This window comes from Drosophila miranda, assembly GCF_003369915.1.
Source record: "Drosophila miranda strain MSH22 chromosome Y unlocalized genomic scaffold, D.miranda_PacBio2.1 Contig_Y1_pilon, whole genome shotgun sequence".
Classification (NCBI taxonomy): Eukaryota; Metazoa; Arthropoda; class Insecta; order Diptera; family Drosophilidae; genus Drosophila; species Drosophila miranda.
The window spans coordinates 32,462,141-32,479,927 of NW_022881603.1; the positions used below are offsets into that span (position 1 = coordinate 32,462,141).

Below are 17,787 nucleotides of genomic sequence, written 5' to 3' on the forward strand. Positions count from 1 at the left end.
CTTAACACTTCGCCTGTTGATATAGTTGTGACTAAATTTAAACATAAGCGCAACATATCATCCTTTAAAATTCTTCTCCCTGATTCTTTACTATCCTGTTCTCTAGAACCGTCAATATGTCCTGAGCATACAATTGTGCATGAGTTCCTTCTCAAAGATTCGAACTCGAATCCAAGAATTACCGAACATGCTCCAAAAAACTGAAGTACTATTTTTCCATGCACTCTCAGAACGTTCGCAGTTTGCTGGGAAAATTGCGTCAAATTCATACTAATAGCGCGTCCTTTGATTTCGATGCCATCGCGTTTACCGAAACCTGGCTTAACTCCTCTGTCAATGATCACGAAATTTTCATTGATAGTTACACTATTTATAGAATGGACCGCCCATCTTTTGCAGGTGGGGTTCTGATTGCAGTTAAATCTGTTTTCTCATCTGAGTTATTCCCATTCAATAACATTCATGGAATTGAATTTGTTGCAGTCAAAGTTCGTGTTGGCTCCGCATTTTTCTATTTAACCTGCTCTTACATTCCTCCCAGGTCTGAGGATGAGCTTTACTTACACCACCTTTCAGCAACTAATAATGTTGTTTCTACATTAGGGTGCAATGATCGAATTATTGTCATGGGGGACTTTAACCTCCCATTTCTTTCTTGGCTGCCTTGTGATGACGCTAACCTGTTGTTTCCCAATTGCCATAATGACTTTATCAATGGGCTAACGGATATTTCCCTTGTCCAAATTAATGCCGTTCAAAACATTAGGGACAGGCTTCTTGACCTCGTTTTTGTTAACGATGGTTCTCTTGCTACTGTATCTAGAGCAAGCCCAATATCTCTCCCTGAAGATCCTTACCATCCAACTTTGTTGATATCACTGGAGTGTACACAATCTGGAGGTGCTGACAGTTCCATGGCTCCTTGTCACATAAAGTGTTTTCGCAAAACAAACTTTATTGATTTAGATCTACATCTCTCGCGTGTTGATTGGTCGTTTCTTTATTCATTACCGAACATAGATGCAACTGTTAACTCGTTTTATAGTTCTATTTACTCCGCCCTTAATACGTTTGTGCCAGATATCACTGTACCTGTATCGTCCAAGCCTTCCTGGTTCTCCAAGTATTTGTCATACTTAAAAAATAATAAATCCCGGCTCTATAAAAAGTACCAGAACTCGGGCTCCACGTTGGCCTTAGCTCTATACTCCTCCGCTCGCTCTCTGTTCCTTGCCGTCAATAGTCAGTGTTATAATCATTACCTTTCACAATGTAGTAGTAACTTTCGTAGTGATCCTAAAAAATTCTATTCGTTCGTTAATTCTAAGCGCAAGTCAAACGTTTTTCCTCCGTCCCTTCATTACCAGAACAAAACAGAAGCTTCTGCTGTTGGTATTGCAAATTTATTCGCTAACTTTTTCCAAACAACGTACTCGTCTCATATTCACAACGCATCCACTCCGTATCCGTACCAGCTACCTCAAGCTAACAGCATTTTTCTGCCCTTTTTCGAGGAAAGCGTTGTTCTGGAAGGTTTGTCATCTATGGACATATCGTTTTCTGCGGGTCCAGATAAGGTACCAAGTTGCATCTTAAAACACTGTGTCCAGTCCCTTTGCAAGCCCTTGACCTTTCTCTTCAACCTCTCCTTGGAACAGTCTTGTCTCCCAGTAATTTGGAATGAGTCCTACATCATTCCGCTTCACAAAAAAGGTTCAAGATCAAACATTGAAAACTATCGTGGTATCGCAAAGCTTTCCGCCATCCCGAAGCTTCTTGGGTTCCTGGTCACCCGGCAACTGCAACATCTTTGTTGCAGCTTGATATCTCCGTCGCAACACGGTTTTTTCAGACATCGTTCAACATCGACTAACCTTCTTGAGTTTTCTAACCTAATCCACCGGTGTTTTCAAATTGGTTTGCAGACGGATGTAGTTTTTACGGAATTCAGCAAGGCATTCGATTCTGTGAACCATGCTCTGCTTATTCAAAAGCTCTCTTTATTAGGGTTCCCAACGAATCTTCTAGATTGGATTTTGTCCTATCTCTCTAACCGTACTCAACGTGGTTTGTTTTCTAACGTGTTGTCAAATACTGTTAATGTTACTTCAGGTGTGCCACAGGGAAGTCATCTGGGCCCGCTTCTGTTTATTTTATTTGTGAACGACCTTCCTCAAGTTATAACATACTCTACTACACTAATGTATGCTGATGATGTCAAAATCTGTCTTTCTTACTCTGATTGGTATTTGCACACACGCCTTCAACTTTTTTTTTTATATTTGTGGACGTTGACATGCAATGACTGCATCTTTCAAGAGGCGATGCAGCTACTGCACCGTCAAGTGGCCCGTGTGACACCAGCAGAAGGCTGTTACGCGCGGATCACAGGCAAAACGCAGCCCTCCCCCCGCCCAACCGACCGAGGGGCGCTGCCGCATGACGCGCGGTGCGTAGCCGAACCAAACGCGAACATGCAAGAAAGATAGCTATTAGACTAACATTCGAGGAAAATTAGTACTAAACTTACTAAGAAACTAAGCATGCAATCAAAGTACAAATACCACTACAGTTACTAATTAATAGAAAGGTGTGTAAGGATTAATAATTTAATAAGAGGAAGAGAATTAGTGGTGGATATAATATGGTAGAGGGAATTATAATCCGAGCATAAGACCCTAAACGGTTCATGCAAGGAATAATTCGATCTACAAAGTGGAAGGAACAACGGTATAAAATTTCTAGTCAGTCTAATAGGAATCGTGAAGTTTATGCGGCTCAACAGATCAGGGCTGTCTATGTCACCCCTGATCAAGTTGTGCATAAATATCACACCAAGCATTTTTCTACGGTTAACTAAGGATGGGAGGTTTACTAATAGTAGTCTACTAGAGTAAGATGGGAGTCAGTAAGATGTGTGCAAATACCAATCAGAGTAAGAAAGACAGATTTTGACATCATCAGCATCCCAGTTAAGGCCCCGCAGAGCAAAGAGTAAAAAGTTTTTCTGTACTGATTCTATACGGTCCTGGTGTACTTTGTACTGAGGGCACCATACACAGGAGCCGTATTCTAAGATCGGACGAACAAGCGAGGTATAGAGAGTCTTTGTTATATAGGGGTCGTCAAATTCCTTTGACCACCTCTTTATAAACCCAAGCACGCTCATGGCCTTATTTACCATGGTAGAAATGTGTTCGGAAAACTTTAACTTGGGGTCTAACATAACACCCAGATCATCCACCAGGGTAATTCTCTCAAGAGAACCACCAAATAGGGTGTAAGGAGCCAACAAAGGGCTAGAACGATGAAATGTCATAACTTTGCATTTCGAGGCATTAAGGTGTAACAAGTTTGCACAACACCATGACTGAAAGTTATTGAGATCGGATTGCAAGCGAGAATGAAATGAAATGTCCTTGTACTGGACACAGAGTTTAACATCATCCGCATACATAAGTACTCGAGAGTATGTTAATACTGAAGGTAAGTCATTAATAAAGAGTGTGAAGAGTAAGGGGCCTAGATGGCTGCCTTGTGGTACTCCCGAAGAAACCTTTACTGGGAAAGAGAGGGAGTTTTTGAAGAGGACTCTTTGAGACCTAGAACAAAGATAGCTAGAAATCCATCTCAGGAGGTTGGGCGGAAACCCTAAAAGGTCAAGTTTATGCGCTAAAAGGGAATGGTTTACAGAGTCGAATGATTTACTAAAGTCGGTGTAAATAACATCCGTCTGTAAGTTACCTTGAAAGCCTTTAATAATGAAAGAGGTAAACTCTAACAAGTTCGTGGTGGTTGATCGCCGCCTTATAAATCCATGCTGAGTTGGAGATATAAGTGACTTGCAGAGATGTTGCAAGTGCGGAGTTAAAACCCTCTCAAACATTTTAGGAATAGCGGATAACTTTGCTATACCTCTATAATTTTTTGCATCAGACTTGCTACCTTTTTTATGGAGAGGAATTATAAACGATTCCTTCCAGATCGGGGGGAAGCAAGAAGAATCAATGGATAGGGTGAATAGTTTAAGCAAAGGTCCACACAGAGCCTCGGCGCAGTACCTGAGTACACAACCTGGAACCCCGTCTGGACCCGGTGAAAACACCGGCTTAACTAGTCGAAGATCATGAAGTAGGGAACATTCATTTAACAAGGGACTGAAAATGCCGTTCGACCTCGGTAAACCGTATGGGTACGGATGACCAGAGTAGCTTTCCTCAGAATAGGTGGTTTGGAAGAATTGGGCAAAAAGATCGGCAATTGCCTGATCATTATTTGCCGACGTATTACAAAATGATAGCGAGGATGGGTGTGCGGACGTTCTACGCTTACTGTTTACGAAGCTGTAAAACTGTTTAGGGTCCTGAGAAAAACGTATCCTGCATCGAGATAGGTAGTTCTTATAGCATTGAGCATTAAGAACTGAAAAGTTTGACCGAGCTAATACATAGCGAGAGTGAGAAGTAGGAGAACCCACTTCTTGAAATTTTTTATAAAGTCTTGATTTTAAGTTTTTTAGACTGGATAACTCTTTGGTAAACCAAGGGGGTTTTCCGGATCTAGTCGGACAAGAAAGCGGGACACAAGAATCGAAAAATGTGCCAAGAGCATTGTAAAAAATGTTTGTGCCTTTTATGATATCAGTGCACAAGTACAAAGCGGACCAATCAAAATCCCTAATGAGGTTATTAAGCTTCGCAAACTCGGCTTTACGAAAGCAGCGGACACGTTCGGGCAGCCTACTCGACCGATCCAATACAGTTGGTCCTATATCTAGCGACACCTCGAAAGTAGGGTGGTAGGCGTCTTCAGGTATAGTGAGCGGAAGGGCTCGGGTTAACAACACTATGGTCGGATCCGATACAAAGCACAGATCAAGCAATCGACCCAAGGAATTATTCACATGGTTGACTTGAGACAGGGATAGGTCAAGCAAGCCGTCAACAAAGTCATGTCGTGACATGGGCACTAGGATACTAGACTCGTTTACCGAAGACCAAACAGTTCCTGGCAAGTTGAAGTCACCAAGAACTATCATACGATCTTTATCAGATAGCGAGGAAGAAACAGCGGTTAAAGCGGACAAGTGCTGCTCATAAATTGAAATATCCGAAGAAGGTGGGATATACGAGCAAGTAATGAATATAGCGAAAGCGGGAAGAATCAGTTTTACACACAGGAATTCCAGTTCCTGTTGAACTTGGACTGTGAAGTGTTCCGACGTGAAGTAAGAGTCCACTGCAATTAGAACCCCCCCTGCCCGACGAGACGAATGGTCCTTTCTAAAAGTTGTGTACTTGAACTTGATCTAAGTGAACTACTATTGTGGTGTTCAACTAATCTTCTTTTTCTGAAACTTTCCAAATGCAAACTTATGACATTTTACCGTCGCGCTCCTCATTTTGTCTCATATGTTCTAGGAAATCATGTCCTTGAGCGAATTTCGAGTTCAAATGACCTCGGAGTCCTTTTTGATCATAAGATGTGTTTCAACACCCATATAGCTGCAACTGTAAATAAAGCTAAGGGTGTTTTAGCGTTCATCAAGCGTTGGTCCAAGTAGTTTGACGACCCGTACGTTACGAAACAACTGTACATCTCGTTAGTACGTCCTATATTGGAGTATTGTTCTTGTGTGTGGAGCCCGCAGTATAAAGAGCAGCAGGCTGTTATTGAATCCGTGCAAAAGCAATTTTTAATTTTTGCCCTTCGGAACTTTAACTGGGACTCGGGTAGAATCTTGCCACCCTACCGGTCTAGGCTAAATCTTATCGACCTGCCGTCGTTGCACCATCGCAGAATATGCAATGGCGTAATGTTCGTGCACAAGCTCCTTCTTGGGACTGTTGACTCCCAAACTCTCTTGGGTCAGATTGACTTGGCCGTTCCATCCAGACCTACCCGTACTTTTAGGCCTATCCGTCTACCCATATGTAGGTCTAATTATGCTGATCATGAACCTTTTAGGGTTTTATGCCATAATTATAACTCCCTCTGTCAAACCCTATCCCCTGAACTGTCTCTTAAACTAAATGCATGCAATATTTATAATCATTTAAATTTAGCTAACTTTTAACTTATATTTTTCCGCCTTTAATCTAAGTACCATTATTAACAGATAATTTGTTAATTTAATAAATAAATAAATAAATAATCGTTCCGCTCTAAGGTTTATATATACAGTGGCGCCGAAAAAAATAGCACCAGTAGGGACGACCGTCTTTATTCCTTCAAAACAAGACCACTGACCAACATTTGCTGGACTTTACTGCAATATAATGTAGCTTTATATGTCTCCTCTCTGAGAGAAGTGTGCTTACTCTCTCAATTCTAACGGTTCTTATAACTTTAGGCAATTTTGCGAAAGAGGAGCGAAATGGAGCACCAACAAAAATAGCACCAGTAACTGTTTTATGTAAAAGCTTCTACTTTTCTGAGCTTCTTGATATTTTAAGTTCTTGACTGAATTAAAAATCGGTGGCTTTAGGTGATTGTGACAAGAAAGTTACAAAATTTTAGTAGTTATGGGTCTTGGAAAACACTAAAGTGAAGAAAAAAGCCAAAGGATCAAAACTTTCATTTCAGAAGGCAGGACCTATGCTAAGGTGTGGCAAATTGTCGGTTGTTCAAAAGAAATGATTAGCAATTCTTTGAAATATGTTTCCAACAAGAAACACGTGGAAGAAAGGCCGCGATATCCCCATTTCTGCTAAAACTACTGGTTCGTGAGAGCAAGGAGGAACCATTTCAGTCGGCCACAGAGCTAAAGCAAGGATCCTAAAAAATCGTCAAGTACCAGGAAAGTTAGATCTTGTTTACAAGAACGTAAAATGGGTACTCGTAGTCCGAGGAAAATTCCACTTCTCACGGAAAGGCATAGGGCAAAAAAAACTTTGGTATGCAAAATAGCACTAAAGTTGGGCCAAAGAAAATGGAGAAACATCCTGTGGTCCGACTAAAGCCAAAATTTATTTTTTGGTGTAAAAGGGTCTTGTTCTTGTGTGAAACGACTACCGAATGCAGAATACAACCCCTGACTCACATGTAAATTCATTAGACATAGAAGAGCAAGCAAGATCGTATGGGCATGATTTTCGTACTAAGTAGGTGATCCAATACATGGCACAACCCCATTATGGATCAACATGTCTATGTCAATATCAAAGAAACAGGGATTCTGCTTTATGCAGAATACGAAATAGAGTTGTTTTGTGTCTTCCAGCAGGAAAATTACCCAAAACTAACTAGAAAGAAAGCTCGAAAGTGGTTCGAGCACAATTCACTTAGTACAATAGATTGGCCTGTTCAGTCTCCAGACCTAAGTCCCATTGCTAATATTTTGGGTCAAGTTAAAAAATATATTGCTAATGCGGAACCAAAGAACAATAATGATCTTTGGAGAATCCTGCATGGTTCGTGGATCAATATCCCAAGGAAAAGATGCGAAAATTAGGTGAGTTTTAATGCCAATATGTTGAGCTGCTGTTGTTGCTACCAAAGGTTTTAAAATAAAATGCCAACCTTTAAATACAACTAAAGTAACATATTTTACAAAAAAATGTGAAAAGTTTCTTTGTATTTTATAGTTCTTTGATTTCTTTGTAAATTGGTGCTATTTTTGTTGGTGCCCAAATTTCTGATAAAATTCTTTTTTTTTTAAATATTCTTAATTGGAGTTTGCAAATCACACCAGTGCTCTGGGATACGTAAATTATACCATAAAGTTTATATATTAGTCTTAATAACGTTCATTAGAACCATTGCTTAAGCAAAATCCGTCAATATAGACACATTAGTCCACTGCACTGTGGGCCAGCGACCCCATTTTTCGACGTTAATTCGAAAAAATGCATGTCAATGAAACTTAATTTTAATTTAACATTTAATTAGTATATACATAAATTTAAAAAAAAATCAAAAATCTTTTTTGTTTTAATGCATCCTTGGCCTTTTTGCAACGTTTTAAAGTCAGCTGTTTGATAAGCTGCAATCGATAGTAAAAAACGCGGGAAACTGTTTGTTTACTTTGAGAGCTTACCAAATTGAAACTAAGTTCAAAAACTGAAATCAAAGTAATGGAAAAGAAAGGCCAGGGTATGTAGAGTTATTATATTAAACAAATTTGTGCTCATGTTTTTGAAAATGTTTTTGTGTGTATTAATTTGTGTCGTCCAAAGGTAGAGAATACTTAACCAATGTGCCCGTCTCTTATGGTCAATAACTAATTTTGTGCGCAATTGTGCGAGAAAGTAATTATGTAATATTGTAGTGCAAGCTGTGTATAAAATAATCCTAAAACTTGTTTTTGCGCCATTTTGCGCCGGTGTGCGCATTTTAATTTATTTGTAGGTGAGGTGGAGTTCACTTATGAAAAGCAGCTCAGTATTTACATTGAGAATAATCGAAACGCCGCAGCACTTTCGAGTTGGATTTTCGAAGAACTGAGGCATACAAAATAAGCACGGAGAAAAAACTTTTTTGTCAGCGATCCAATGGTTTTTGACCAATCCCTTTTCGCGACAACAATGGTTCCTCTCAAATTAATGGATGATATTGGAAATATATTGTGGCTAAGTCGTACTCCTCAGTCTATTAGATTTTGTAGGCCAATCAAACTTGAATTTGTTAAAGAGATTAAAAAGACCATATTATCGAAGAAAAAAAAAATTTGGACGATCAAATTAAAGATTTATCTTCATATGTCTGCACATTTATAAATGGAAGAAACATAACAGTAAAATATAATCTGCATATGACACTTTTAGACGGGAAAGTTTTGAACATTTTGGCTGAAACTAAATCTTGCCAATTATGTCCCATCTGTGGAGCAAGTCCAAAAGATTTAATGGAAAGTGGAAATATGGATCCACCGAAATTTAAGCCTAGACGTGGAACATTACAATATGGCATGAGTCCACTTCACGCATGGATTCGATTATTTGAGTTTGTTCTTAAAATTGCTTATAGAAAAATCTCATACTGGAGAAGATGTGGAGGAATATGGCTCTACATGTCGACAAGCCTAAACAAAATGGAAGTGGAAACACCAACGACGGCAACACAGTAAGAAAAGCCTTTTCAAAACCTAAGCTATTCGCTCAAATCTTAGGTCTTGATGAGTCTCTCATCACATATTTTCAAAATATTTTAATTGCGATTTCCTGCCAGCTGTCAACTGATGCAAAACTATTTAAAAAATATTGTCAAGAAATAGTTACACTATATATGTCCTTGTACTCATGGTTTCCGATATCGGCAACAGTTCATAAAGTTTTAATTCACGGTTTCCAAATAATAGAAGCATCAGTACTGCCAGTAGGTGTTCTTGGAGAAAACGCTTCGGAAGCACGCAATAAATACTATAAGAGTGACAGACGATTACATGCTCGAAAGGATTCACGACGCAACAATATGACAGATGTTTTCCAAAGAGCAATGGAATACTCTGACACTCTGGTATCGAGCATCGATCTGACAAAAAGATTGGGGGGAAATAAAAAGGATCCATTGCCGAAAGCTGTTATTGAACTTTTAGAAACACCATGTTTTGAAAATATTTTTTATAACAATAATGCTTCCCTAGAAACTGATACTTATTCTGGTATGTGTGAAAGTGACGAATCGGATTCCGATAATGAAAATTCATTTTCAATAGAAATAGATGTAGAAGAAGATTAATAATAAATTCGTTGTACTTTGAAAAACTTCAACATTCATCCCCTCTAAGTATTAAGTTTAAGTGTAAAAATATAAATTTTTAAGAATTTTAATAACATATTCTATCATAATGGACTACGTATTAAAAATCAGTATTAGCGAATCTTTTCTTTTATCGGCGTTTGGTGTGGGCTTGGTCTGATCGGTCTAAAATTAAGATATATATATATACACGTCGATAATATTTTGTGTACAAAATTTGAAGTCTCTAGCTTTATTATTTTAATTTACGTCAAAAAATGGGATCGCTGGCCCACTGTGCACTGGTGCTATTTTTTTCGGCGCAGCTGTACATATATGTATCTATAAATACCATCAGGTCTATCGTTATTCAACGCACTCTATCTGAAATCTTAACCTATCCAACCTATCCTAAGCAATTTTAATCTAATCTAAACCAACCTGAACAACAAAAGTGCCAGCAAAGTATATATTATAAGAAACACTTAAGTGTCATTCGAAATTTTCTTATGTGCGTTCTGCATACAATTTGGGCTTTTCCTGAGCTTAAAAGTTCTCTTCTGTTCCCAATTCCACTTTCCAGTTCCTTAAACCAACATTTAAATATTCTATTCAAATATTTTTCGTTGGTTTTCCGGCTCTATGAAAATCACTCACAACACGAAATACTTTTAAATTGTAAGTTGATTTGAGGCAGTACAACACCCACATAAGAAGTCATAGGTGCGAGGGTGTATTAAAGACAGTTTGCCGACTCCAGCAATTATATACATACCATAATAGATACATATATAGTCGTGTGAGTGTAAGTGAACGTATCGTAGATATCTATACGAGTCGTGCATCTCCCTTGAACGTTCTCTCTAATTAATTAATATGGCAAACAATAACAATTGCTGGGAGCAGCTTGCGTGTCATTAATGTGAGTTTAATAACCATTTTATAAGCACACATATCCAATCCAAAATGGAACTGTATCTACGAGTAGAGGCAGAACATACATATGTGTATGGATCTCTCCCACTGATGATGCACTGAGGGAAAAAACTTCTGCTAGAACACATTCCTCATGAGGATTTGGGATTTAGGATTAGGATTATTCCAATTCCAATTTTGAGAGGACCCTTGTACGACCCTTTCTCAACTGATGCAACATCCCATTGGAATCAGTCCACGAATCATCTACGAATATGGAATGTGATTGGAATTTTCCCCCAGTGTAGATACAACTTTGCATTCGTTTCTGTTCTTGGAGTCATTTATCTTATTTTGGAGCCGACGAGAGTTGTTTTCCTTCTTGTACTTACCGCACCAGAGCCCTTGGGCTTGGAGGCTGCCACATAGGCCAGAAATTGGATGACCTTCTTGGTGTTCTCCGTCTTGCCAGCACCCGATTCGCCAGTACACAAAATCGATTGGTCTTCGCGATCTGCAGAGAGAGGGAGAGAGAAGGGTAGACGTAAGTACGATTTAAGAGCGAGAGAGCGGCAGAGTGGGACGAGGAGAGAGTGGCAGAGTGGGACGAGGAGCGAGTGACACACTTCATTACCGCAACAACAACAAATTTGGCTGCTGACAAAACAAAAATGGAAAATGGAAATTAAAATGTTCGAAAAAATGTTTCAAGAAAAAACGAGGGGGAACGTTGTGAGTTGCTGCGGACACCGCAACTCTACAGTTATACCCGATACTAAGTCAGTATGGCTCTCCTCCGGCAGACGCTGCTAATATTGAACGACACGACAAAGAGTGCGTGCTAGAGAGACAGAAAATCAGTCTGAGCGTGACGTCGGGCGCTGCGTAGCCAGTGCAAATTGATTTGTTCCTTTTGGCTATAAAAATTATCTGATCTGATCCAGATTCAGCAACCGGATAGATATGGTCGTTATCTATGATTCTGCGTTTTTAGTTTTCTCGAATCTGCAATATTGTGGATGCAACAGATTTTCGTCCTTTGTGTGGGCGGAAGGGGGTGGGGCGAAATTTTGAGATATACGTTTTATAGCGACATCTTAAAGGAGTGTGTGTACCAAATTTGGTGACTCTAGCCGTAATAGTCTCTGAGATTTGTGGATGCCTCAGATTTTCGTCCTTTGCGGGGGCGGAAGGGGGTGTGGCGAAAATTTGTCACAAAATGGTCAAGGTCCGATATCACAGGAGTGTGGATACCAAATTTGGTTGCTCTGGCTCTTATAGGTTCTGAGATGCTTGAACTCATATTTTGCAATTGGCAAAACCAACCATGAAACCTGTGTGTTAGAGAGAGACAGAGCGAGAAAAAATGAAATTGTTTTCTTGATTCTGGCTATAATAATTATACGATCTGGTTCAGATTTTACACTCTAGAAGATATAGTCATCTTCTACGATTCTGCGTTTTTAGTTTTCTCGCATCATCGAAATTGTGGATGCCACAGATTTTCGCCCTTTGTGGGGGCGGAAGTGGGCGGGGCAAAGTTTTGAAATATTCTTGTAGCAATGACATATCACAGAAGTCTGGATCCAAAACATCGTTGCTCTCGCTCTTATAGTCTTTGAGCACTAGGCGCTGAAGGGGACGGACAGACGGACGGACGGACAGACGGGCAGACAGACATGGCTCAATCGACTCGGCTATTGATGCTGATCAAGAATATATATACTTTATGGGGTCGGAAACGATTCCTTCTGGACGTTACACACATCCACTTTTACCACAAATCTAATATACCCCAATACTCATTTTGAGTATCGGGTATAAAAAGCATTTGTTCCTCATGCAACATCTTGGTATTGTATAGTCTTTGGTTATACATATATGTATGTACTATATTTATGTGTGTATAAGGAGAGTACTGTACTTACCACCCAACATGTTTCTATAGGCACTGTCCGTTATTGCAAACACATGCGGTGGCACTTCGTGACGCTTTATACCCTTATACCGTTCCATAATCTTTGCGGTGTAGATGGGGAGTTTCTTGTACGGATTGACCACAACGCAAAATAGACCGGAATATGTCTGGAAAAGTAAATTATTAATATAAGTAACAAGGGGGCAAGACACCTGCAACCCCCGTGTCTGAAAAATAATGATCTAGGCGCAAGTGTGTTTGGCATTTGGTTGTAGGGGAAATTCTACTACTTTCATATTCATAAGAAGATTGATGCTCTCAAAAAAAGATTGGCACTGTAGCCCACTTTGTATTGGGGTCTGATTTAAGAATCATCTTCTTTTCTTATTGCATAGAGAAATTATATAGAGAGGAGAGAAATATAACAAGAATGGATAGCTTTACCGATCGGGATCGGGATCATCTGGCAGGCTGAAAGTGGCTTCAGGAACGTGGAAAACAAAGCAAAGTTTTGGCTTCATTTTCGATGGCATCGTATGGCATGTGTAGTATGGCATATGTATGTTATTGGAGCTGCAAACATGGGGACTAACGACGAACAGCCCCTGGCAGCCCCTGCAATCGGCAGGCAGCCGGCGAGGGGGCGGCGACTGATGTTCAGTGGCCTAGTTAGTGCTTAGTGTTGCCCAAACTCTAACGCAAAAACACACAGATACAACATGGGCTTGAAGCAAGCCATGTGCTTTAAAGTTGGCCAGCACCATAAACAGCAAACGCATGTATCTGTATTTCCCAGTGGCTGTATCCGCTGCTATATCTGTATCTATAGTTGTATCTGTATCCGCTGGTATCTACCAGCCTACAAAACTGTGACTGCGGCTGCGGCTTTTTGCTATTTGTTGTACGAGTATCATTTAAATATCCAGCAAACATTAAATGCGAAAGGAGAAAAAAAAACAACAAACTTTACGAGGGAAGGGGGAGTAGACAACCCACACACACCCATTCGTGTGTGACAGATACATATTGAAATGGAAAGTACGGATCTCAATGTAAATCTGCCGAAAATCTCTCTCTTTGAGCGGAGGAGCACAGGCCAGGGAAGAGTGGGCCCCGACTGACTCATACATACATATGTGTATATGTATCTACCCATAGTTTAAAGAGCCTCTTGGAAGAAATAACAAAATCACGTCTCGACAATCAGTAACCTTGCTTTAGTAGCCATAGATGTACATATGTGTGCTTGTCAGGCATCCAAAAATGGCAGAAAAAACTGTTTTTTGTTTCTTTGCTTTTTTTGGCAATCGTTTAGAAGTGGCCGTCACTCGTGACGGCAATGTTTACTTTCGGATCTGGGCTCGGATCGCGTCTCTCCACACACTTTTGCGGCACTTCAAGCTCTTTGTATGCTGCTGCACTGAGTCATTATCCTGATGAATGGTTCAGGCAGGCAGGAATTGACCTGCCTGGGTGGCCTGCCCCGATCTTGGGTTGGGCCTTATATGGTCAGCGGATAAGTTAAAATCATGAAATTTATGTAAATCTCAAGCAAGTAGCAACAGCGCCACAGAGGCAATTAAATTACAGCGAGATTTACTTATATTATGGAGGGAGGTATTTATATGAGGTGAGAGGGGACAAAGGCGAGTCACCGCAGAGAGAGATACAAGAATCAGCTTTGGGTGGACTATTATTTTTACGTGAGTTGGGGGGCTTTCTCTGCAACAAGCAGTTCAGCATTTAAAGAAGACAACAGTTCGAACTGCCTTACAGTAGCTCCCTCTCACTCCAGCTAGGGTAGGAGGTAGAAGCAGAGCGGGCTTAGTATGATGCTCAAATTAAAAGCAGCTATTCACTTCGAACAGCAAGCAGTTGAATGGTGTTCAAGCTAGTTGCCTCTCACTCTATCGATTGGAAGGAGCATATTCAAGCAGTTTGATATTCATTTGAAATTTCAAGCAGTTCCATTAGTACTACAACTAGTTGTTGGTTAGTACTAGCTCTATGCAGAGTGAGAGAGAGGAGGGACAGAAGACATAAAAAAACCAAACATTTAGTCTCTTACCAGATTTGTCAGGCATTTAGCGTGTGGACCATTTTGGTGTCCGCATTCAGGCCTTAAGTGGGCACAAGCATTTTATTTGTGTATCGAACGTGTTGCAAGCACAGCAAATCGAGGGGCACATTCAGGCAAACAAGGGCAGCAGCAACAGCAAAAATAAACAAACAAACAAAAAAGCAGAAGGCGGCGTCTTTCATGTTAATTACGTGCTCGAAGACACCTCTACCTATACCTCTATCCACATCACATCACCCATTTCCCCTACCGGCACCCATCCATTCATCCCCCACATGTTGCAGGGGCAAACTATTAGTGCCAATAGTTTTTGAACAAATTGTTCTGCTGATATGCGGGAAATATAATTAATTTGCCACAAAATGCATGCCTCATGTGGCCATAGACTCCGCAACAGCCGCCGCCTCTGCACTACCTCTACCTCTGGTGTCTGTCTCTGTCTCTGCCTCAGCATGTGGCACATTTGCACTCGCTCGTGGCTAAAAATTAAAATCTTGCAAAGCAAATTAAGTGACAGAATTCCCATATTAAAATGCCAAAAAAGATTCGGTTCGGCGTCGCCTGAGTTTGACATTTCAATTAGCGTATCTCAAAGATAGTTAGAACTGAATGGATTCCGAATAGGGATATGGAATGGGCAAAGATAAATACACACATATGTGAATATGTTCATATGGGGAGCCTGTAAAAGTGGCCAAGGCACCAACGTCATCCTCCCTGTCAAGTGCAATTATATTTAGCTGCCAACGCATGGGCCCGAAATGTAAATTACAATTTTCAGCGCTTTTCCCGCGATGCTGTTGCCGTCGAGCAATTGCACCCAGTCACCCGATGGACATAAATCAATTAATTGCAAGAAAATGCAGTCAAAGGGGGGTTATCAAAGCAGGCCGATGCTTTCAATACCCTAGCAATGGGATCTTTTCTATGGCCTAAACCAGGGTTTTGGGTAGCTTGGGACCAGCTGTCTGTGTCTAAGGTATGAAGAATGTATAACCTTACAGTTGGAAATTTTTCTATGCTTGATTCCTATACAATGCACGCTGCTGATGGAGATTGCAATACCCTACGAAAGAGTATACAACATTGTAAATGAAGAAAATTAAAATTTTAATGTTTTGTGGAATATTTCAAACCCAATTTGATTTTCAATCGGCTGCAACTAATTGGCGAAGAGGGGGAAGGAAGGAGGTGGGCTGGACTATGGGAGGTCTTTGGTCAGTTTCATTCGTGCACCATTTTTCCCGCCCTAGCCCCTGCCACTGCCACTGCCACTACTGCCACTGCTCCCTCTGGTGGGCTGCTGACACAACATTTTCTCCGCCCAAATCAATTCGCCGCAAAAATTTTCATGTCCAACAAATTGACCATATTTGTTGCTGTTGTTGCACCAGAGGTGTTGACACTTTGATTTGCATACTGTATCCATGTAAAAGTGTGTGTAAGTGTAATATTATTTTTGTTCTGCCTGCCTGCCGGCCGACGCATATTAATTAAGCTACAAGCTACCGGCAGTCACAAAGTCAGAAGCAGCTGCCAGTCGAATTAATTTAAATTAAATTTAAAAATCAAATTATATGTCAACAAACTATAATAATTATGCCGTTCAACACAGCGACCCTCCCCCGTATTTCCCTTTCTCTCTCTCTCTCTTCTTCTGTGTCACCCTGTGTTATCCGCTCTCTTTACTTCTTTCTTTCTTTGGCGCACTCGGGGCCATGCAACAAGTTAGCGGCCTAAAACACGTCAGCAACAATTGGCAAGCAAATTAAATGGGACAGTCCGCCCGAAAGAGATAGGGGCAGTGTAAAACGAAGAGGAAAAGACAGCAAGAGAGCAGAGAGAGAGGCGAAACAAAGTGCGTGGAATGATTGTGTAAGTTGTAAGCGGGCACACAATAACTCGCTGACAGCAACAAAAAAAAAAAACAAGAAATTAAGTCTAGTTTTGACGTTTGAAGTTTCTGATACCCTTCAATATTAAAGCACCATTAGCTACAGCTTAGAGTGTTTCCTTTTGGGACTACATCTCACGTCGATTCGCTTATGGGTAAATTTTTAAAGCGAATCAACGGCAACGTTTCCATTATTCCAGAATAGACAGAAAACGTCTGGCCAAAGTCGAAATACCCTCTAGCAGCAACAATGCCTGAAAGTGCGCTGAAGCGTGGCCCGACAACAACAAAAACAGCAACAACAATCTAAACAAATTTAAAGCAGTTCGCGCCCACATCAAAAAGTAGAAACAACCGTTTGGGCATTAAATTAAAACTCCCAAGGCAGAAAGACGGACAGAGACAGAGAGCGAAAATTGGAAAGATGGCAGAGTAAGATAAGTAGTAGCAGCGACAAGCTCGTAAAATATGTAAAAAAAAAAGCGTCACATAATTTGTTAGAAAACAATAAAACAAATAAAAACGAGGGGGAACGTTGTGAGTTGCTGCGGACACCGCAACTCTACAGTTATACCCGATACTAAGTCAGTATGGCTCTCCTCCGGCAGACGCCGCTAATATTAAACGACACGACAAAGAGTGCGTGCGAGAGAGACAGAAAATCAGTCTGAGCGTGACGTCGGGCGCTGCGAAGCCAGTGCAAATTGATTTGTTCCTTTTGGCTATAAAAATGATCTGATCTGGTCCAGATTCAGCAATCTGATAGATATGGTCATTATCTATGATTCTGCGTTTTTAGTTTTCTCGAATGTGCAATATTGTGGATGCAACAGATTTTCGTCCTTTGTGGGGGCGGAAGGGGGTGGGGCGAAATTCTGAGATATACGTTTTATAGTGAGATCTAACAGTAGTGCGGATACCAAATTTGGTTACTCTAGCCTTAATAGTCTCTGAGATTTGTGGATGCCCCAGTTTTTCGTCCTTTGCGGGGGCGGAAGGGGGTGTGGCGAAATTTGGACACGAAACGGTCAAGGTCCGATATCACAGGAGTGTGGATACCAAATTTGGTTGCTCTGGCTCTTATAGGTTCTGAGATATTTTGCAATTGGCAAAACCGACCATGAAACCTGTGTGTTAGAGAGAGACAGAGCGAGAAAGAATGAAATTGTTTTCTTGATTCTGGCTATAATAATTATACGATCTGGTTGAGATCTTACATTCTAAAACATATAGTCATCCTCTACGATTCTGCGTTTTTGGTTTTATCGTATCTTTAAAAATGTGGATGCCACAGATTTTCGT

General features: G+C 40.5%; 1 pseudogene; it reads right to left on the minus strand.

Moving 5' to 3' along the window:
- Positions 1-17,787, minus strand: part of LOC117185904 — a 33,079-nt pseudogene that overhangs the window by 10,607 nt on the left and 4,685 nt on the right.